Source organism: Hetaerina americana, unplaced genomic scaffold (genome assembly GCF_022747635.1).
Source record: "Hetaerina americana unplaced genomic scaffold, ioHetAmer1.1.p SCAF_2, whole genome shotgun sequence".
NCBI lineage: Eukaryota > Metazoa > Arthropoda > Insecta > Odonata > Calopterygidae > Hetaerina > Hetaerina americana.
Window position 1 is genome coordinate 90,751,121 of NW_027286763.1, and position 23,582 is coordinate 90,774,702.

Genomic DNA, 23,582 nt, shown 5'->3' on the forward strand with positions numbered 1-23,582 from the left:
ATTTGTCGGCCGGTGGAGTAGGATGCGCACCCGGAGTCCACTCGTAGCGTGTTTTGATTCTTGTCATCGGCTGGCATCGCCATCACTCGCTCCTCACCCTTGCTGATGTTTCTAATTAGAAAGAGAGGACATCCTTGGTTCGGGTTAAATCAGGAGTGCCCGGTGAAGTGATTGGTGATGAGGGGAGAGGATCGCGAGAGTGGAATGTGCCGGTGCCATCAAGGACAATAAGAGGAACATGAAGAAATCAGAGTGTCTGGGAGAAAAACATAAGAGTCCAATAAAAAATGACATTAAGGAACGAGATGAAAACATATAATAGATCTTCGGAAATTACTTACTATATGATGCCAAATTTGGTAGGATTCGCATTTATGTAAGAACAATGGCTTTGGAGATGAATACCAAAACATGAAGAACATTTAAAATCATAAGAATGAAAAGTCGTCATTATGACAATTGATTTTACGAGATAAACGTGGCAAACATTTGAAACACGAGTATAAAGAAAGTTGACTTCATCCTGTAACGTTAATTTTGGAAAGGTTTTCAAAAAACAGTTCCTATGTCGACTATTTGTTTTTCAGGCTCTCTTGAGCATTAAATAATATTTTGAAAGAGATAAAGAAAAATCATCGAAATAGAAGGTCAAGATGAATTTATGCGTGGCATTTAGGGTTTCGATTCTCTTTTGCCAAAAGCTGACACTCGGGGGCTGTCTCACCTCCAAATAGAAAAACTGAGGAATGAACAAGATGAGAGGATAGTGGGTGAATAAATCACAGAATGTCATAAGGAGTAGGAGTGGCGCGTATAAAGCCATACTTAGAAGGAAGAATGAAATGAATCTCATTAGCCAAATACACATTCAAACACAAAAACCAGCCTGGTTGTGAAATTATTCCCACGTTTAAAGATGTGAGAAAAAGAAATATAAATTCTATTGGTTTAGTATCGGCCCGACAAGTTGAAGAACCTTGGTTCAAATGGCGGTCAAGGAAAGTTTTTTCCGCTAGTAATCCGAACCTTTTCACCGCCACCTTTGCGTTTATCCTTTATGCCAGTTTCTCCTTTTTCTTATGACTGCATCTGAGTAAAGGGCAACTTTCAATCGTGGTACCACCACATGCACTTAAAGTAAAACCACACCTGAAAGACCATAAAAACAATCATACCCAATTATCTGTCACTACTGAAAGGTTTACTTACCAAATATTTTGAGTTAAAGGACGGTCATTTAATATCTGATATATCATAATTCAATGAATGATACAGATACGGAAATGATTAAATAGAGTATTGAGTTTGAGTCTGTGATTTCCGTTTGCTTCAAAATCGGTCTCTGGACCTGTCGCCATATCGATTCCCGTCGTAAGGAATGCATTGTTAGAATAAAGACCACGTCGCCAGTCAACTCCCCTCCCATCGAGCACACGCGCTCTTAAATTGAAACGTATTGCCATCGTCGGGGAAGCACGCAACACACTCTCTGTTTGCAACATAAAACCCGAAGGAACACACGCCAATGACTGAACATCTCACGGTTAGGAGGCCACCCTCAATAGAAATGCGCACTCACAAAACCTCTCCCCTCCCCACGCCGAGAGAGTGTGGGTGCGTGTGTGCCTTTGTCCCTTCCCTTATTCTCACGGCGCCCATTTCCTCGTCTGCACAACGTTCCCTCGAAATCCCGGGAGAATTCCTCCCTCTCTCTGACGCCTCTCCTCCACCCCCCTGGGGGCCCACCAGTCCGCCCCTTCTATCGTGCTCGGAGGCTATCACGGCAGAGACAGGCCGTCGTCCACCGCACTATTGTGCAAAGATCAGTTGAGTGCGAGTCTCCGAGTCCAGTGTGTGCGGTGGGTCCCTTATCCCACCTTCCCACCCTCGCCTTTCCTCTTTCCTTCCGAAACCCGCCCACACAATCCCACCGACCCGTTCGCATCGGTTCTCATTCCACGCCCTACTTCCATCCCCGACATCTCATCCCGTCCCCCGTCCATCCTGTTGGCCCCCCCGCCAGCATCCTCTCTTCGTCGCCACGACCTCTCCACCTCTCTCTCTAACTCCCTCTCTCCTTTCCCAACCCCTCTCTCACTTCTCCATCAGCCTCCTAGGCTTAACTGCCGCCTTTTCCTCCAAATTCATTTCTTCCCTCTTACTCTGTCCTTGCCCGGTGTTGGGTCTCGGGGAACGTCCATCCTCTTTTCCCTTCCTCCGTGTTCATCCTTACAATCCGGTCGTCTCAAAGCGAAAGTGCGTCTAACCCAAGAGGCAATGGAGAAGTGATGTAATGGGTCACCGATGGGAGAACATTTTCTGCGGACCACTGAAACTTCTCGTGAAAACATGTTTTTCGTGAGCTAGGCGTATTAATAGTGGTTATATTTTATAGTAAAGGCCGCTGAAGTTAGGTTCCTAATACTTCTTCATTGGAACTCAAGCATATTTTCAAACCGACCTGCGAACGAAGTCACATGAGCAATTTTATTATGTAAATTAGAGATCGGTAGTTAACGTGATTTTCTCGAAATTCCTTTTGCCATGGATTACACTTTTTTCAATTAATTTGTAAATGAAGTCCAAATATAAGCCATCCAATTATTTTTTTTATCATTCTGACCAAGGTATGTGTGAAATTTTTGATTCTTTGAGACTCGAATATCAGAATATAAATTTCACTGCATCACTACTTCCATATTTATATCACTATGTATGCTCGTGACTTATTCCACATTTTCCTTGATTACTACGTTTTCAATTCAACCTGTGATTCCACCTCATAGTCATAAGATGGCTTCAACTCCCATTTCGTCCTGGTTTTCCTATTCAAGGTAAAGAAATACTTCATTCAATCTAACTGTCCTACCACTACATTCCTCTTTCCCAGTCAATTTATTTTTGCCAATCGTAAACACTGCGACGCTCTCCTCTTTCTCTCTCTTGCGTTTCTGTTCCTATTTTCGTCTCAGTCTTGGCAAGGCAGACTCCGGGTACGGTCTAACTAACTGCCTGAGGACCAGGTTTGTAAATGGAGTGAAAAAATGAATACCGAGCAAATGGAGTAGGCGCCCCAGTTTGTTTTTCAACCCTTTTCCAATTTTTACGAGAGAAAAGCTTGGATTTAAAATGATTACTCCCCGAAAACACGTGGAAAAACCTTTACGAATGAGCGGAATAGAAAATAGGGGAAATTAAATTACACGCAGGAAGGAACAGCTTTTCGAGAATCATTCAAACCTTAACCAAGAGGGATAATTAAAAACAATTTCAAATCTTACGCAGTCGTTGCATATTTCATCCAGAGATAGAGAACATGAGTTACACAACGATGAAAATTAAATTGTTCTTCGTAAGGATAAAAAAGTAATTTATATAAGCACTAAATAAATTTAATTAAAATTGATTCATGACACCAAAACTGAAAATTATTTGAGCAGGGTATTTTATTTGAATTATATTTTAAAAAATTGAAAAATAAAGTAATAGCTTGCGATTGGAAAGTAAGCCATTGCATTTAGCCCGGCTTTAAAATAAAATTGTGAAAAAGATTTTGTAAAAGTACAGTTATATTTCCTCTATATTTAAATATATATTCATGGTTAAATTCATCATATTAAGTGCACTTTTTCTCGTCTATGCTTTTGAATAACCAGATCTAACGTAGAAAAAAATTGCTACACTTTTCAATTTATGTAAAAAAATACTTTACTGCGCTCGTTTAAGCTACGCAAATTAATAATTAGCTCATGCCACACGAGATAATCATCATAAAACAAGGAAAAACACCAAAAAATCAGTTAACATAGCCAAATAATAATTTATTTATAAAAATGAAAAATGCATTCATTTTATTCTCTATCATATCTTCCCCTTCCACAGTGCCCCGAATTGTTTTTTCATGAACGAACACATTTCTATTTCATATACGATTTCAGTCATCTTGAAGTGATCATATTTTAATATAGAATTACCTTCATTGACGAAAATACCTGCTACAACAAATATAGAACATAAAAATGGATATAATAATTTTAAAAATGCATATTATTATTTGCGTACAACAGCAATTGCAAAGCAATTTGATATAAAAAACATGAAGGCGGGAGAATCGGTGTTGAGACAATCCGGCTGTGACTGAGATCAATCATGGAATTCCAAAAATCATTAAACACAGACAATTGAACTATCATTCCTGAGTGGGTGTCTGTTCTTTTACTTAGTTTTTGGCAAATTAATGAAATTTATTTGTCCTTACATTTATATCCCATTCAAGTTTAGATTGCATTAATATAATTATCCCTTCCCTAACAGTATGTTTTGATACTTCCTACCCTCTTCACGTCCATTTTACTCTTTGCATTCATGGATTACGTTACTGTTGGCAGGAAGGAAATTTGAGGTATTTAGGTTGACATGGCATAAGGGATGGCCAAGGAACAACTCTCCAGGGAGGTTGTGAGTCAACGAGGGTGGAAGGATGTCGTGACCAAATGGAAGTTTCCTGGATCTGAGCGGTTATTGGCAATAAAAAGCCCTCACGGTGGATGGATATTTCCTGGCAGTCCTTTGAGGCGCGAATCAATGATTTGCAGCGTATGTCACCTGTCAACCAATTGCATTTTATGTAACTCTGGCCATCCCCAGAGGGATATACAGATATCTGTCTCTATTTTAAAAAGCGAAATGATTTTTTTTCTTCAAATTTATTGCGTACAGGAGCGACGGATCATTCATTGTAAAATGAACACACTTGAAGCAAATTTGCGTATCCTCCGCAACATGTGAATTGATCATCAAGGTTATTTAAGAAGGATTATTACTTCATCCGAAAATTGTAATTAGAAAAATATCTCTAAAACAAACAATATTTTTATATCTCATTCTGATTAAACGCAGATGCAAAATAATATTAACAGTTATTCTCTCTATAATCGATAACTATGTCATTTGTAGCCAACACATTTAGCCAGTAGCATTGTAATACGATCATATATTAATTTTATTAGAGAATAGGGCTGGGAAAAAATTTCAAAAATCGATATACCCTCTTAAGTGTAATACGTGAATGAAATGCCGTAAGTAATTGAAGTAAACGCGAAGATTTAACAATTTCCTCTCCAAATACATATGAACTCAATGTTTGGCAGACTTTTCAATATTTTTAATTCTTATACACAATCAATAAACAAAACTAATAAGACGAAAACTATGCGGGGGGTGACACTGCAAACATGTGGAAAATATACGGAGCAAGGCTGAATTAGGCGCGCTGAGCAGAAATACTACCTTGATCAAAAAGTTCCCGGAATAACCACCGTGTGGCGCTCCCATCGTTCCGATTTGAGTTCTGTTTTTTTTGTTAAATTGGTACATCTGTTGTTGATATTCCCTTTAAATCTTAGTGTCATAACTTGACATTTGCAAAAGTTACGTAGCCAAGAGTACATCTATCTCTGTGTGTGTTGGCGATTTTTTACAATTTCAGAAATGGATTTAAATTTGCAACAACGAACTTGTATTAAATTTTGCGTAAAAAACGGATTTAGTGGCGCACGGACGTTGGAAATGTTGGAAAAGTGTTTCGGCAACGATTCTCTAAAAAAAACGGTCGTTTACCAGTGGCACGAGCGGTTCAGAAGTGGTCGTGAGTCAATCGAAGATGATGAACGCAGTGGCAGACCATCGACATCGAAAGTCGGTGAAAAAATTGATAAAGTAAAAGAAATGTTGGTCAATAACCGCAAATTAACCATCAGAGAAATAGCGGAGGACTTGAACATTGCCTATGGATCCGCCCAAGACATTGTGGTTAATGATTTGGGTTTCCGTCGTGTAGCAGCAAAGTTGGTGCCGAAAGACCTCAATTTCATGCAAAAAAGAGACCGTGTTGACGTCGCAAAAGACATGATTTGCGAGGCTGAATCCGATCCCACATTCATCAAAAGGATCATTACTGGAGACGAGACGTGGGTTTATGAGTACGACACGCAATCCAGACATCAGGCAAGTGAATGGCGTTCACCAAATGAGCCGAGACCAAAAAAACCACGTCGTTTTCAGTCAAAAAAGAAGGCAATGCTGACGGTTTTCATGGATTACAACGGTGTAGTCCATCATGAATTTTTGCCAGAAGGCCAGACAGTAAACAAAGAGTATTATTTGGGCGTTATGAGACGTTTGCGTGAAGCAATTCGCCGAAAGAGACCAGAAATGTGGGCAGAAAACTCATGGATTTTGCACCATGATAACGCACCGTCGCACAGTGCTATCATTATTCGTAATTTTTTGACGAAAAATGCAACAAATACCATCCAACAGCCACCGAATTCACCTGATTTGGCTCCCTGTGACTTCTTTCTGTTCAATCGAGTTAAAAAACCATTACGGGGAACGCGTTTTAGCAGCCGAGAGGAAGTAATGGAAAAATCGCAGGAAGCACTGATGGACATACCGAAAACCGAATATAAAAAATGTTTCGAGGATTGGATTAAGCGCTGGCATAAGTGTGTTGCAGTCGATGGGGATTACTTTGAAGGGGACAATATAGATTTAGATGAATAAACTTGTATTTTTAATTTTCTGAATAAATTCCGGGAACTTTTTGATCAAGGTAGTATTAAAGAAGACATAAGAAAGTAAGGCATAAAAAAGATAAAATCCGTGTGCTTTATTAAATAGACTCTAATAAATTAATAAATTTGACTAAGATAGAGTGTATCGGAATAGTGAGTGAGGTGGCTAACGCACAGACTTCCAATCGAGAGGGCCCGGGTTCAAATCCTGGGGGAAACAAATTATTTTTCAGTGGTATCTCGATTCCTACTTGAGGTGCTTTGTGGAGAGCATTTTGAGTTAGTACGACGTCCGTGAGATAGAGCGTTTAATGGCGGACCCCTTGGCGCCTTCCGACAAGATTAGGCTAATGTCGACGCCAAGTTTCGGTCCACCCTTCCTTTCCCATCCATCCATAATTTCGCAAATAACCTTAGCTCTCGGTTACCTCAAATAAAAACTGCTACTACTAACAACAAAGATTCAAACCAGCAGGAAAAAGTACAAATATGATCTCTATAGTTGAGATATGAGGCTAGCGAGCTCATATATAGTGAATATGAATGTATGCACCTTAGCGACAGTCATGCTCAATTGCAAGACAAAAAAATTAACGGTAACATTAAAATCAAATAAGGTCGTATGCAGATATTAAATTTCCTAAATAATTATGTAAGGGTCAGGAAAACTTGAAAGGCATTTATATGTAAGGATTATAGGACAATAACTTTGATTTCAGACGCAGTAAATGATAATTAGGATGATAACTAAGAGGTTGAAGGGCGGAGCAAAATTACTGAAGAAGGAATTAACTTAGTTTCACTAACGGGAGTAGCACTTGCGGAGCCATAACAGCAGTAATGATGTATCTATTGGAGAAGAACGTTGAATACAATTAGTAAGTACTTATTTGTTTCGTAGAATTATAGAATACGTTTTATAGAGTAAACTGGGGAGATTTTATGAATGTACTGGCCAAAGAAAGGAGTATATCGGGCGGATGGGAGATATCCTCAACTTATGCCTCAGACTTATACGGTACGAGTGGCGGTTGGACAGACAGGAATGGCAATGTTAGGAAGAGGATAAAGACGAGGTGTCCAATATCACCTGTGCTTTTCAACCTTTATGCGGAGGATTCGGTAAAATAGGCATAGAGAAGTATGGAAAGAACTGGAAGTAGGAATGAAAGTCGGCGGGGAATTCAGAAAATTTGTTAGATTTGCGAATGATCAAGCTTCAGTTTTATAGACATCCAGGGGTTTGCAAACTTTGCTGAGTGCATTGAAACGTTTGTACGATAGGTATTGAATGAGTTGTACCGTAAAAACACAAAGGTAGTTTAATTTCAGAGAAAAGGAAGGCTAAGTTAAACGTTGACATAGATAGACAAAAACTAGAGAGTAATTTAACTATCTTGTCGGTGTTTTGTACAAAAATAGTGATAGTAATAGGGGTATAAGAAGAAGAATTGCATTAGGCAAAGACGTTGGTACAAGGAGGGAATCGATGAAAGTGACGTTGAGAAAGAATGTTAAGAAGGGGCTCGTAAAAACTTTGGCATCGATGTTGGGTTTCCATAACGCGGAGACATGGCCGTTGAAGAAAGATGATAAGTGTAGATTGGAGGCTTTCTAAATGTAGATAGGATGAAGGTAGGGAAAGGTTAAATGAAAGGAAAGGAATAATAAGACAAATAAGGTCTACATGTAGGCATGATAAGGGGAAAAATTACTTTTGGGGCAAAACCCATCAGAGGCAGGAAAAATGGACCCAGAGGGTTTTGATTGGCAATGGAGGGGAGTATTATGTATGCTAGACAACAAAAATGCAGGGGATAAAAAGTAAAAAAATATCTTCGACGGAATAAAAGGAAGAGGGAAGTTTGCGTAATCGTAGTAGGCTGTATTTTGTAATTAGAGGTAAAGACATTACTCACTGGTCAGTCAGTTATCATGCAAATTTGACCTCATTGGTAGAAAACCAATAATAGTATACAATATATAACCTAAATTAAAATTATAAATTATGTTACTGTCTAAATTCAATTGCATTAATACTCTTGAAAATTAGAGCCATAGTTATGACCCTAGGTTGCCTTAACCAAGTCATTACAGCGTTTGGCTATGAACCCGAGGGGATGCGTTCGATCCCCGGTGAAATTGATTACCACTTAAATTTGTGTTTTTGAGATTTTGTTTTTGGAAACTGCTGATAGCTTAGGGAAAAGAACTACCTTTCGGGTGCCCTGATATATGAATGTCTTCAGGCGTACACGTCCAAATACGTTGTGAGCTCTAGCCTTGCCTGTCAAACTACACTTCACTTTGATTACTCTGCTTACTATTGTTAACTTACAACTAAGCACTGAAGGGCTATGATGAACAGCACTTCTACACGCAAATGCTAGCTTAAAAAGCATTAGGTACTATTGGTTGGTTTTAATGTTAGAACGGTCGATAGAAAACGAGTATTAATTGATTATTCTCGTCTTGCATGACTAATTTGAAGAAATTCACCAATTGAATTGCATGTAAACTGAAAATAAAACGAAGTTATAGCAGTTCATTGTTTAACTATTTGAACTCTATTTTTAGGCATAGTAGTAAGATTATCAGCATCATTTAGCTTGGAAAAATATACTTTAAGCTTACCCATGACTGTGCTGATTTGATCAGTTTTCATAAATTCTGGTCTTTAATATTAATTATAAATTAAATTAAAATTAATCTCAAAGTTGTCAAAAAAAGCAAATAAATATTTTGGATAAACCCAAAACTTTGCTTAACAAGAATGGTTGAGCTTACATAATGCTAAATCAAGGGAAATGTGTAATCCACTATAGTTGGGTCCCATTTTTTACTCCATAAATATTTGGTTCATGAAAAAATTCAACCCTGGCGAAGCTTAAAAATCTAATAATACTAAATTTAATGGCATTATAAATACTTAAGATTCATCTTCTGATTTCATTCTAGCCGTTCTCAAGTATATATAGTATTAGCCGATAATTTTCATAAGTTGCTATTGATTCCCATGGACGTTATACGGTTCCAAGGCTAAACCTTTCCTATGTCATTAAAAGTAAATTTCGTTTAACTTATTTTTACTTATTTTGCCACTCTAAATGTTTTCATATGGGATACCTGAGTTTATCCAAAGTTATTTGTGACAGTTCGATGAAATAATTTTTAATAATAGGCTTTCACAGGCTCCGTATTTAACAAAAATGTGATTAATTCATCACTAATATACCATGAATCATTTATATTAAATAAACGATACACACATTTTGATTATTATCAAATTTCTCTTCCAGGATTAAAATAAATCTACACTGAAATTGTCTGTGGACGCCCGTATTTTCCTACAACAAAATGATACATCAAGATTTGAGCTGCATCTATTCCTGAAATATTAATGGAATACTATCGGTTCATAAAAAGTTCATAATAAGAGTTTAAACTATCAAAACACGATTAGAGACATTACGCATTATTTGAATGGCAATACCAATATTAAAATCCATTGCTTAGTGTGCTGGATTAACATTAGCATGAATTCAGGGTTTTAAACTTTTCTACATCTCTGCAATTCCCTAACAGTATCAAACAGTTCACTGATAAATGCTCAGGATATTTTCCTCTCATTCCCCAAAAAGCTCATAAATGACGTCTATTCCATAATATCGGCAGGAGGAATTGATACCACCCTTCCCTCAAAGTTTACCCAATGTGCGTTGGGTTTGGCCATTTCGTTTGTCTTTGATTGAGCTGGTGGATTGATTAATCCAGGAGTGAGCTCGGGGATGAGAGGTGTGTTATCACTTTAGCGCATTAATTCCCGCAGACTTCCAATTAACGACTCATAAAAGGTGAGACTTGACGGCGCCAAAAAGTATGAGGGCTGATGAAAGAGCCAACTTTTTTTCAGCACGAGGAAAACGCGGCGATGAGGGTGGGCGACAAGAAGAATGAGACCCAGGAGTGGGAAGTGTAAGAGGGTCGGACTTAGAGAGGAGGTGACGAGAAAGAGAGGGGAAGAAATGGAGAAAACCATTCATCGCGCAGGATTCCAATAAGGAAGTTAAACTTTTCATCCCTTTTGTGAGCCGACGAAAACGTCTTCATCCTACCACTTCCCGGTCCTTACCTATCCCACCCCTCACCTTTGGTGATTATCTTCCGTTCAAAGAAGGGCTCCTGTCCTCCCTCCCTTTCCTTTTCTCACACCAATTGGTTTCGTTCAATTGTCCTTCTCCCCTACTCCTACCCGTCTATGCCTCATCCTCCGCAATCACCCCTTACCTTCTCCGAGCCGCGGCCTCCGTGATAACTCCAACCTCCCGCCTTCCTTTGCTCGCCATTCTACCGCACTTAATTCCATTCTTATCTCCAACCATTCGACCTCGTCTTTCTCTCCTTTACGTCGCTGCCCTCTCCACGCAGCTCCCTTAGCCTTCAGTCCTCTCATCGTCCATCATTCAGTCAAGGGATCCCAAAATATCCAGCTCTTAACGTCTGTGCTTTAAGCCTTCATGACGTTCATCAAATTATTTTTCTTCCTATCTTCACTTTGCTCCTCTGTTGTCATTTTTTCCGCTCCAAAGTCCACATTATCATTGCTTCACCTCAAGTATTTTTCATTTTTTTTATCTTGGATTTTGATGATTTATTTTTGATTTCGGATATTTCTATCGATTATATTGCAAGTTTTGTCTATTTTGACAAAGAAAAGTAAATATCGTTCCAGAGTTTGAAGCCTCATTTACTCTTGTCGATGACAAGGTCGTATAAAAAAGAAAACGTTATGCTTCCCTTGAAATGTGTGAAGTGAATAATTATTTGACGTCCAAAATTGTTAATGTAGGAGTGCAAGTAATTTTTTGTGCATGGAACACGCAGCGATTGAATTCCACCAAGTAAGATTTAATCAGAGTTTCTCGTTGGGAGAAAAGTGAGCATTAGTTTTTTTCTCTCGATCAGATTAGAGGCACCGTAATCGTAAATACTTCAATTTTTTGATAAACATTCAATATTATTTACCTTGATATTTACATAACCTTATTTGAATTACCTTTAAAACTACGCCTTTACCAAAGTTATGGCAGGGCATTAATAACTTTGAGCATTATTTACCTGAAAAATACACTTTTACTCGTTAGATGAACTTATTACTGAACTGTGTAGCCCCAAATAAATGGATTAGATTTCTACCCTGATCACATTGTCTATTCAAGTAACGAATTCTAAATGAATATTACGCAAATGGAATATTACCAAAACTATTGGAAATTCCTTTAAATAATTAATGTGTGATATTTTGTTTGAAAAATGTTTGCAACAATAAATTAATTACACTTCTTTACGCCATGATCTACAAAATAGAGAAACTATTACTTCTGTCCAATACACTGAATTTTAAATGAGGAATAATGATAAAGCTTATATCTTTAGCAAAGTAGTTATTTTAGATGTAAATTTAGCCAGATGACATATAGTTACAAAAAATATATTGCCTTGGATTTAGGAAACAGGAACTGATGACAAAGTTTTTTATGTTTTCTCTATGTTTCTCTCTTATCTGTATCCAAAACTTCCTCCTCCCCAAGTCCATTCTGGCCGCAACTCCTTCCAACAAAATCCCACTCTTTCTCTCTATCTTATTCCCCTTTCAATGTTTCTCCCTTCATCCTGTCCCTATCTTGCCCTCCGCTCACTTCTCGGATATGCAGCAAAGTTTTCTAATTGGATTCCTTGAATCCAAAGAAGAGGGATAAGGGATGGGAATAGTGACTTCGGAATAAGGAGAGTGGCTGGGGTCAGGGGAAGGGGTTCGGAATGGAATAGGGTGCCGCTGCTGCCCTTGCCTTTCCTCGAGAATGGGATTGGAATTGAAGGGAGAGTTAGATAGAGGAAAAGATGGAGAGGGAGATCAGGTGGGTGGGATTTTATTTCCTCTAGTAAGGGACAAGTGCTTAAATTAATTTCGGGGTTAATTCTCCAAACTCCCTTTCATACTCGTCCTGCATTCCCTTTTTGAAGTGCTGCACAGTCCCTATCTTCCTATTACCTCCTGCAAAAATATCGCTCCAATGGATGAATGATACATTGTTCTCTATTAAAGTTCCGTATTCTCCAAGAAAATTTGTAAAATAAACTTTAATCAACTCCGTATCAAACCAAATTTTCTACCCTGACGTTGAAAGAACGGCGTCCCAGTGTTAACTGAAATACCTCTCAGAAATCAAAAATCGAGTAACTTTAGAGGCCAAATGAGTCAGGTAATACGTATACATAATCTTTACGTTAAAAGTTTACCCCTTTGGAAAATAATCATTGAACTTTCCCCCCTAAAATTCTGTAGCAAATTTTGTACAATTCTGTGTTTACAATTGCATTTCACACATGATACGTGAATTTCATATGTCGTTGGGTTTAGCGTGAGGCCAGTCCTACCCTCGCCCATTAAACCAAACATCGAGTTGAAAATTTTGGTTTACATTTATTGGTTTCTACATCGAAAACACCATTTAGCCACAAATATCCGTATTAAAAATATGATGTTTGATCATAATTTTCTTGCGACTATATTTTTAGGTTCATTATATCTTAAATGTACCTGTAAAAATGAGAAGGATTTCAGAAATAATTCGCTATATTTTCCAGAAAATGATATTTAGAATTTGAAATTCATATCTGAATTTTTGATTAAAAGCTTCTTATGATTATTGCACTCAGTGATTATGCCATGTGTAGTCACAGTTTTAAAAATTCGGTAATGGTTAATTTTTTTCTGGCATTCTGATAAAATAACTTACGCCGTAAAGTATATGCAACGAAGTATACACAAATGTGCATCATTTTGCCTACCCGTTGGCACAGGACGCTGCATAAGCTCTATGGGATGTTACTAAGTGCTTAGATTATTCGTACCAGTGTTAGCATTCGGATTTCAACGCTTACGCCCGTATTCATTGCAGTATCAACTGAAGTATTAATAACATTCCAAGATTTTATCGCATTCTATCAGGTATCACAATAAGAATTGAGTTTAGTGCCAGGAACCCAAACCAAATGTGGACTAAATTACTTTGAAATAATTTAAGAAAGCCTATTTTTGCGTCATTTGAAATTATTGGAACGCTAGAATACTGGCCGAAGATTTTCTGAGTAGATATGCATTAAAGCTGAAATCCATGGGTAGTTTCAAAGGTGTACGAGCTGGAGCAACAAAAGTATTCTTCTCCCGTTCTGTTGGGATATATGGCGAAACAAAATGCTTACATGCTCTCAACGATATCCCTTATAGATTGGTCAGAAGCAATCCAATATCGTACTCAGCCCCACGAAGTCCATCCAATATGAAAGCCCCAATATGAAATGCCATCTCCCAGGCTGGACGAAAGCCACCCTTCCCCCAAATACTTATTCTTCGTCTGATTCCCAGATCTCAGATGTTTTCTCGCCACGTGCAAAGTAGAAATGGCACTTACTTCAGGAAATCCAACTCAAGCTTTATCCTTCGGCATCAACGAGACACATGACGCGCTTTCTAAACGACATTTGGGACGACAATTACAATACTATAATTTTACTTTTCAATATAATTGATTAAGAAGTATATATTTTATTTTAAAAGTTAAATCTTACACGCTACTAAGAACACATGAACGACAGCAAACGATAAAAATCTAATACTATGCAATTGAAGCATCAAAAAGGTTTGAATTTATTTTTAAGAAAATTTTTTACAATGACTATATTTTTATGTGTATTTCCTTTTCCTGTTTATTAATTGAACTTGATTTAATACAACAGCCATCCCACATAGAGGCTATAATTGATAAGTTAACCTTCCTGCAAATAAGTTAAACAGCATAATTTAGTTTATATATCAGTATACCATATTCAGAATTGCTTTAGCTGAATGAAGTAACATAAAATAGTTTTAAAAAATTAGGAGGTACCTGTATTAACTGTGCGATTTGAAAAACTATTCATTTTAAATTATTATTAGTTTGGAAATATAAAATGAAATGCATAATGTGACCTTTTGCACAGAATAGTTTCATTTTAAAAACACTAATGAAAATGAAAAAAATTACATGTTTAGCTTCAATTGGAGAGGTCAAGGACAAATTTTTAGTGTTGTAATTTAAATATTGATTTTTCCCTGCCGGAGGTATAAAGATTTGTTTAAATTGATAGTGAAGACAAAATGTCCAGAGAATTTTCAATTTTATTTACAATTATGCTCATTTTTTGCAATTGCTGGTAAAAATCGGGAAACAAAAGGATCATGTTCGTGTAAGCAACACATTTTTGGGAATACAATTATTTCAGATAAGCTGTGAACAAAACGAATTGCATTTACCCGCTTCTCTGACCCTAGCTTTTACCTTTGTACCTGGTTTATTTAAAACCCGATACTTTTCGGATGACTGCTTACGTCATATACATTTCATCTTTATATTCATTGAATTTATACACAAGAATCGTCATAAAGGTTTGGGTAAACCTGAAGATACCTAATGCTAACACCACGATTCAATGCAGAAATTAAAATATTCCTCCGCACATTTTCTAATTCATTAAACTTTGTAGTTACGTGGTATCTTTGCAGATATAAAATAAGGAACTGGCTAGAAGGTTTCCGGGTTTAAATACGGCTAAATGAGTTTCCACTAATATAAAAACCCAATTTAAGCAACTTCCTGAGTAACAGAGGTAATGAGAAAGGAGCTCATATTTCAACCGAAACATTTACCCTCGACTACGGTGTTAGTAACATTTAATTTCTAATTTTTCAAGGCTTCCCTCGGGTCAAATTCTGTGACTTAATGAAGCAATCAAACAAGACGCAGGCTTTTGAGCAGAATATCTAGACTCTTCATAGAGTCTATATATTTTTGCTTTGAATCATAATAGTTCTACCTCAAATTCATCGCTCAAATCTATATTATAATTTATACGAATTCAATCACTTAGAAATAATACTGGTATGAAATGTGTTTCACCACAGTTATATATACTATATATATATATACATATATATACATATATATATATATATATATATATATATATATATATATATATATATATATATATATATATATGTATATATATATATATATATATATATGTATATATATATATAAACATAAAATAAAGCATTGGTTTAGGTTTCTAAGAAAACCCACTTTCCCCAAAAACGTACCAAACCCGCAGCAGGAATTCAGGGTATGACTGAAGATTAAGAAGTCTTAAAGTCAAGTAAGAATGATAATCAGAATTTTTTCTTCATAGTATATTAACCTTAAGTAATATTCGTAAAGATGTCATCACTCCTACCACTTTTCCTTTTCTTTCCTCTCTCAATCTCGATTGAGACCGCTCTCCAAATCTTTCCTCAACATCTCACACGACTCCCCCTTCTCAATGTCTTACCTCTACCCTCCCTTTCCGCTCACCTACTCATGGAGCTCTTTCCATTTGAACCCTAGACTTTTCTCTCTCAAGGATCGTCCCGGACACATCTCGTGCACTGAGCTTTCCTTCCCCCTTCACCAGCATAAGACCCATAATACTGAAGAAAACGACGGCGGGGAAAAGCAGAGGGTAGGGCTGGGGTGAGAGAGTGAGGGAGTGATAGGGTAAAGGATAGACAAGGAGGGAGAAAGGTAGTGAGAGAGGGAGAGTAGAAAGACATCTTGGACTTATCCCACCCTTGACTCGAGATATCCTCGCCCCTTAAAACCTCCCGAGCATTCACCGACCGGGTGGTCCTGCATCCTCAACCGTTCCTCTCCCTACGACTTCCCTCCTTCCTACTTCTATCTCTCTCTCTTTCTCCCATCCCTTTCCATTTATCTCTCTCCAAGGGGCGCATCTACCGCTTTATCCCACAGCCTATACGCCCTTCTTATTCTTTACCTTGCAAAGGTCAACCTTCCACCCCCTTTTACCCCATATTCCCGCAGATTTGAGGCGAAGAGTGACCCCGTCCTCCGCACCGTGGTCCTCTCCCATTCAAATCTCCTCCTCACCCTCGTCTCTCCACATCCCCCGACCACCCCTTTTTCCCACCCATACCACCGCCCATGGACTCGACGTGGTCCTCCAATCCGACCACGGTTCGTACACCTCTCCACCGCAGAAGCTTTGATTCCAATCCTCTTTATGGTGCGTTGGGACGGCAAAATTTTGGAGGACGTCGGGGAAGGAGGGGGTAAGCGAGGAACGGACTGGTTGTAGTGGTAGGAGAAAGGAGGATGGTCAGGGATGGAATCGAGATCCGAAGGTGGGCGGTAGTAGGGCGAAGGGGGGAGGGGTTGGGTGTTAGAGGGCCAAAGCGAAATCGAAGGGAAGAGGGAGGGGGGGTGGGAAAGTAGACGACACTCGAGAAGGGAAAGAAAAGAAGGGAGAGAAAGATGTGTGGGAGAGAGGGTGGAGTGGTGGGGGGAAGGGAAAGCGATGCCGAGACAATGGGAAAGAGGATAAAAGAGGGTATAGTTTCAGAGAGGGGATTTACACGGCGCCGGAGCGATCGCCAGAATATTCGCTCGGGTCAAATGAGACGGCCGTGTGTGTCCAAGGAAATATCTTGGACAAGAGATATGCTAACAGCCGTTACCAGGCGAGAAAAAACCCCAAATTATATAAACATACACTTACCGCAGTTTTGAAGGCTTAATATTAAGCGTTGCGGTGGAAGGGAGAACTCCAACCCCCAGATTTATCTGAGTTTTCACTAAATATTAACGGCTACCACACCAGTCAATACTCAAAAAAATAGCCATAGAGAAATCTTGATAAATTAGTTAAAATCTTTTATTAAAAGGATATGCGAGGATCAAAGCACACAAATTACTAAAATAATTATCTTATTACTTCGTACGCCATTTGTACACAAGATTGGGAATACTCGTTTTGCAAATCGAAGTTTTTTAGTTAATATACCCATATTACGGCGACCCGTGTTATTTTTACGCTGCTAGCTAGCCATTAAAATATAATTTACAACTTGATACGTTTTCTTTTCTAGTTTGAAAATAAAATTGCATTTTAATAGCAGATCTAAACGGCGAGATAATTCCGTGTTCGTTAATTACTTCGGTGATTCCCTTTATCCATAAACGACAGGTTTATCTCAAAAAGTCTAGTTTTAATCAGGAGCTGTAATGAATGAAAATGTGAATTTAATTAAATGGGCCAAGTTATGATTTAGATAAAAAAGTGATTGTGTTCTTTTTTAATTATTCGTCATACTATATACGATGGACCTTTCCCAGAAACCAAACTAAATTTTCACTTTATCCTCAGGATGCTTTTGTCCTTTTATGTTATACAGGGTTCGTCCGGAAAATAAGTGTACTGACTCCTGGGCTGGGCGCGCCGCTCCAGGCGCTCAGTGATGATCAAAGACTCAATCGTTTGGAAATCGCGACACAACTTGCGGATCACTGCAAAAATGATCCACATTTTTTAGAGAACTGTTCTGTTCCCGAAGATAAAGAGGAGTTTGAAAGGAACGCGATACGGGACTTTGGACGCCGTCAAAGAGGCCGTGACGACGTGTCTTCGAGAGGTTCCCGATGATGCCTTCGCGGGAGCGTTCCAGGAATGGGAACGCCGCTGGAACAAGTGTATCGACTCACAAGGGTCCTATTTTGAGGAATATTAGCTTAAGATATGTAAAAGTGTAATAAATTTTTTTTCCTGAGCTCAGTACACTTATTTTCCGGACGAACCCTGTATATATATATATATATATATATATATATATATATATATATATATATATATATATATGTGTGTATATATACACACAAATATATATGTATATATATATATATATATATATATGTATATATATATATATATATATATATATATATATATGTATATATATATATATATATATATATATATATATATATATATATATATATATATATATATATATATATATAAACATATATATATATATATGTATATATATATATATATATATATATATATATATATATATAAACATATATATATATATATATACACACCACACATATATATATGTGTGTGTGGTTGTGCGTGTGAGTGCGTACAAATGCTTGTAATTCCTAAGAAGTCATAGACATAAGCATTATTTCATTTACTAGATTAAAAAATATTTTTATTAAAATAATATTTTTCAAAAAATATTGCTAACAAAATCAATTCCTCTAGTATCCTTGGTACTAATATGTACACTTCCTAAAGTTTTTTTATTAATTTGATTTACTTTTGGTAACTTTGAATAATATCCGTAAAGATCTTCTATACATTTCTGTATATCATCATGATTGGGTAGATATTTTTCTAATGCCCGTCACTTCGTACGGTTTTATTGAATAAATAAATAATTGGACCACTTAAACAATCAATGGGCAAACTGAAATCTTAAACCATCAAAATTACTGAAAACTTTTACCCAATTGTGTGAAATTTGCAATGATATTATCATTAGATGAATTATATCCAGGACTGGAAAAAAATGATTAGTTTATTATGCATAAAAAAGTGAATTTTCCATGATCCTATGGATTTATTACATTGAAAACCGAAACATTAAAGAAAGTGCGTACTTTATTTTTTTTATTTTGTGACTCGCTTTGATATCTGAACAATTTTATATGATTAAAAATTTTAATATGATCAACTGTAAAATTGGACTTCCACCAATGTTAAGACATACTTAAAATTAATTGGTACAGGGGTTTTTGTGCACATAGATATACAGACCAGCAGTAATATCGCGAAAGTTTGCCCTAATTTAAAGTATTCATGTTAATATTCCCAGTTAAATCATTTGGTATCCACCTATTCATGAATTACCGGCGCAAGCCCTCATATTTTAGCCCTATTGCAGTATTTATAAATTCATTCTTGTCAAATATGCATTCTTCATATTTTTTTAATTTTGCTACCGCTCTAATGTATCCCATATTTTCTTTCTCTACATTCTATTCCTCCAATTTTCCTATCTTTATCCCTTTCCTATCTTTTATGCATCCCTTTCAATAGCTTATACCTCTTTCCTGTTATCTACTTCCAGATTATTTCACTGGCATGAATTCCTTCACAACACGGTTGTGAATTCTAGGCTATGTTTTAAAAGGGAAATAATTATGTCCCGTTTCTTACTTCTGGCACTATTGTGAGCGACTCTATAGATTTCACTACCAGAAATTAGGAACTTAATATCTGAGTGATCTCTTTGTTCTTTCTATCATTGCCTTTTGAAGAAAATGTGACTTTACTTCAAAGCTATGATATTAATTTATAGCAGTCTTTTTGTTTCTGATCTCTCTTCATAATTTGATAATATTAATGTAAAAAGATAAAGTTTTAAAATAAATGTAATGGTTAAAAAAGCTAATTTTTGAACGAATGTAGAAAATACAGGCTTCGTCCGGAAAATAAGTGTACTGAGCTCATAAAAAAAAATTATTGCACTTTTACATATCTTAAGCTAATATTCCTCATAATAGGACCCTTGTGAGTCGATACACTTGTTCCAGCGGCGTTCCCATTCCTAGAACGCTCCCGCGAAGGCATCATCGGCAACCTCTCGAAGACTCGTCGTCGACCTCTTCTCTGCCCTCCACGAACATCTTGTGCCACCGAAAGATCATGTTTCTGGACATGGCTGACTCCCCGTAAGCCTGGTTAATCATACCGACAGTTTCGGTAGACCATTTCCCAAGCTTTACCGCAAATTTGATGGAATAACGCTGCTCCAAAAACTTCGGCATCGCGTTCCGTGACGTGGGTCGAGCGTGGAGGTTCGCGTTAACAGAGCTCCTCACTACACCACAGCTCAGAGCCGACTGCCTTTTTCAGCGTCGCTTGCCAACATACCCCCCTCCAATCGCAGCCCGTCAGAGCGGTGCTGGGCGCGCCTGGAGCGGCGGGAAAAAATCAGTACACTTATTTTCCGGACGAACCCTGAATATATATATATATATATATATATATATATATATATATATATATATATATATATATATATATATATGCATGAGTAAATCATGTACACCAAAATAAGTCACTAATATATGGCTGTAACCTACATACATGTGAATGCAAAACGAAAAGGAAGAGGATTTCGTCATTTTCTATTCCTAAACATGGGATTTCATTGCATTTTAATTAAACTGTACAAAGTAATTGGATATCCAGTTTGGTTTTCAGTTATTACGAATTTGAAATTAATAACTAGAAAGCAACCTTAAATTCATTAGAATGTTAATACCAATTGGCGGAAATAGTGAAAATTGGCTATAACTTTATTAAGCAAATGATGAAGATTCCTTCACTACGGTAATAACCGAAAATTAAAAATATATTCGCCAAAACGTTTATTTCACTATCATTTAATTAACTGGATCGAATTATGGGGATCGGGTGCAGGTGAGGGTACATAGGTATCTGCTCTCATGATAATTTCCATTAAATATTTCCTGCAATACCATTCTTATTTTGTACGATAATTGTTTGAAAATTTATAAAATACTTGTTTGAATTTTAATTTATGACTAAATAATGGTCCGTCCACAACTTCTACTAATGATTTTCACGAAAAATGACAACAATTTGCTCAAATTAAAGAACATACGTATAACTGGAAAATACTAATATGGAGAGAAAAGAATTTACATATCCCTGATGCTTTTGAATAATACTTGGCGACCTTTATATCAGAGAAAACAATAGTTTAAGTTTAAATACACAAATTTATAAAAAATATTAATTCATATTCAATTGCTATTATTAAATTCAATACTTGTGTGTTTACCGAAAAATGTTTTATTTTGGAAAGACTATTAATCTAAACATTAAATTTCAATTGTAAATATATCAATTCTTCTTTAAAATTAAAACCATGCTAGGTAGTTTTTCCACCTTACTAAATGTTTTGATACCTATTTATACATAACTATCTGCCCTCTAAGAAAAGCAGCTTTTTGATATCCGAATTTACGTACGATTGTATTCCACTCTCTACAACATATAACTACCTACTTCGTAAAATACGAAAACACATGTATACAGGTTACAAGAAAATAGTAATTACGTTTTGACACACAAATTAACGCAGCAAACACAATTAAATAAATAATTATTTTCTGAAAAACGTAAATGAATACCAGCATAATATAATCCTGAAATGATTTTAGAAAATGCGAAATTTCGATGAAACACGCAGCCAGCTAACTAAATTAATGTTAATTATCCATCTTGAATTCATACATAAAACTAATTTAAATATCCTTTCGAATTTTATAATGTTTAAAAGTCTGTTATGTTCTCGGTTAAGCAGTGATCATCAATCGCAATCATTTATTAACGATTCCAACACTCGGCATAAATTAATATTTTTAGTTATCAAATCAATGTTGATAGGCATAGTGGGTTACATAGGGAATGGGTAGGGAGATTAATTATAAAATGGGAACTAGGTAACATAATAAAGAGCTAGAAGACCATGATGCTTTCTCGCTAATAGTGAATCTTCAATTGGAAATCACGAACAAATGCAAACTGAGGCAGTTAATTCTATATAAGGAAGAATAAAGCAAGACTCAAAAGTTGCATACAATTTGAAATTATGAAACTTCACTAATATGCGTGGTTAAATGAACACGTTTTTAACTTCCTTTCTCAAAAATCATTTTTTCCACGGAAAGTTTTCCAAAAACTTTCCCACTGAAATACACTCTCACCAGAACTCATCGCCTATGTCACCAATTGCTCCATGACTAGAGATGTCTTAGGGACACTGTTTCGTACACTACCCTTTCTTGTCTATACAACTTTCTCCCCTCTAGATTTCATTCTTGCCTTTTCCCTACTCCCCCAATCCTATCTTCATTTTTCCATATTTATCTGAATTAGACAATGAAAAAGTTATCACTCTACGTGATTCAGGGCAACTGATTGAAAACAAAACCAATAGTTCATTAATTTAACATTGTGGTACATTCATTCTATCAATTATTACTTCTATACATGTATAACTACCTTAAATGAAACTTTTGAGTATTTTTCTGAAATATTTTCATCTTAGAAGTGAAAAAATGCTATAAAATTACACCCCCACAATTATTTCAAAGGATTACTTCGTTTAGAGACCTGTAAATTTAGTTGTTCTTATAAAAATTATGGACTAGAAACTGAATTTCGTTGAGCACATAATGATAAAAATTTCAACGAATATAATTTCTATCGTGGGACATTTCTGTGGAATGTCCTCAAGAAAGAAATTACAGAAATGTAATACTATCTATAGCCAAAATGATCTAAATCCAAACGACCATGGATAAAACCAAAGATATGGTCAATTAAATTGAGAAAAGAAAAAATCAAGTAATGAAAAAAGGAAGCCATTACAACAACTTATGTTACAAAATTATACAAGATTTAATGGGGTGGGTTTACAGAAACTCCTTGAAAACCTGCAAAATTTGTAAGTATAGGAGAGACGAATGATGATATATCCGTAGAAAAAGAGTAAACGATAGATAGTAAACAAACAAATGGGAAAAATATCGTAGTCAACAACCTATGAAAGATGACCCGGGTACAAGCATATTTAGAAGGAGAAAACAAGAGGGAACGTAATCCATCTGGAGAAAAATACAATTCTAGAATAATCTGTTGACTCCCAGGTAACTGTAAAGAATCATCTTTGCTACGTTTTCCTTATTTTTCCTCAATAGGTTGTTTTCAGTTTACAGGAAGACTTTAAAAATACTCCACTCCTTACCGAAGAGCAGTGGGGGGAAAGGTAACAAATTTTAGTAGTGGGTGTTATGCATTGAAGTAGTAGTTTTTAGGGGCGCCAACCGACAGCTGAAGTTATTCGCACCATTAGGGATGGACAGAAAAGGGTGAAGGGGGGAGAGAAACCCGTCGGTGGCGTTGGCTTACTCTTAATGAAAGGCGCTAAGGGGTCTACAGTTTAACGTCCCATCTGACGGA